This window comes from Sinocyclocheilus rhinocerous, unplaced genomic scaffold (assembly GCF_001515625.1).
Source record: "Sinocyclocheilus rhinocerous isolate Xijiao unplaced genomic scaffold, SAMN03320098_v1.1 scaffold127, whole genome shotgun sequence".
In the NCBI taxonomy this organism is placed as follows: Eukaryota; Metazoa; Chordata; class Actinopteri; order Cypriniformes; family Cyprinidae; genus Sinocyclocheilus; species Sinocyclocheilus rhinocerous.
This window is the reverse complement of record NW_015664685.1, coordinates 205,228-206,441: the sequence shown is the minus strand read 5'-3', so window position 1 is coordinate 206,441 and position 1,214 is coordinate 205,228.

Here is a 1,214-nt window from a genome sequence, read left to right as displayed (position 1 = left end):
AACGCACTGGATAGCTGGCTAATCAGAGCACACCTCGCTTTTCAGACCGATTAGTTTTGTAAAAATCGACGCGTTTCAAAAAGGCGGGGCATAGAGGAGAAACAATAATGTGGAATGTGGAAAATAATGTTTTTTTAACTTTAAACCGCATAAATACATTTCATTACACCAAATACACAAAATAATGTTCTTTTTAGCAGCATCATATGACCCCTTTAAACCTTGTAGATCAGGGAACCCTTGTTGTCTTGATGTAATGTTAATACAAAATGGTTTGTAAGTGGTGTTAAGATTTTGTTTTAAATACTTTCTTGAAGACAGACAGACAGGGTCCAGCTGTTGTGTTTCCTGTGAGCTCTACTGACTGTCTTACGGCTCCTAAGCAGGAACATTCTGAGTATATGTTCCGGTCCCCGACCATATCATCAACCCCAGAGGACCTCAGACACTTTAGGGCCAAGATCAGCCCAGGTACAGTTCCTCAAGTGATTTTTATGACATAAACCATGAACAGAAAGCTGTTATAAAATAATAGGAGGAGAATGAAGGCAAATAAGCTACCACTTCCACATATAATAAACATGTGCCTATAGGTAGAGGATAAACCAACTCCAGGGTAAGACTAAAAATAGCCTAATATTAGTATAATCTATTAACTACGCACATCATAAACCTGTCTTTTTAGACAAGTACCAGATATGGGTGTCATGTCATAAAATATTTTAATACGACTGAATTTGTATTTAACTTGATCATAAACTTAATAAAAACATTTACGTTACTAATTATGATGCGTTTACTTCCACGGTTATTCAAACAGTGAATCAATTATACAGAGAAACCGAGCAAAGAACATTTACATTATCAAAGAACATTATGACTGACTGTAGCTGAGTGTAGCGTGAGTTTAAGCACTCTAAAAAAAAATAATAATAATAAAACTCCAGTTATAATCAGTGAGGCTGTCTATACAGTCTTTGATGAATTAATGTCTTCATTGTACGTACAGTACATCTGCACTTTGTTGTTTATGATGCACTTTGTTGTTTATGATGCACTTTGTTGTTTATGATGAGAGAATTCACAAGAATGCACTGAACAAAACTCCAGCGTTCCAGCCATGACTCATCTGAACGCCTCTGATTGGCCATTGCATTCACAAAGTCAACAGAATCATGTGTGATTGGTTACAATGCACAACACTGTAAAAGCAT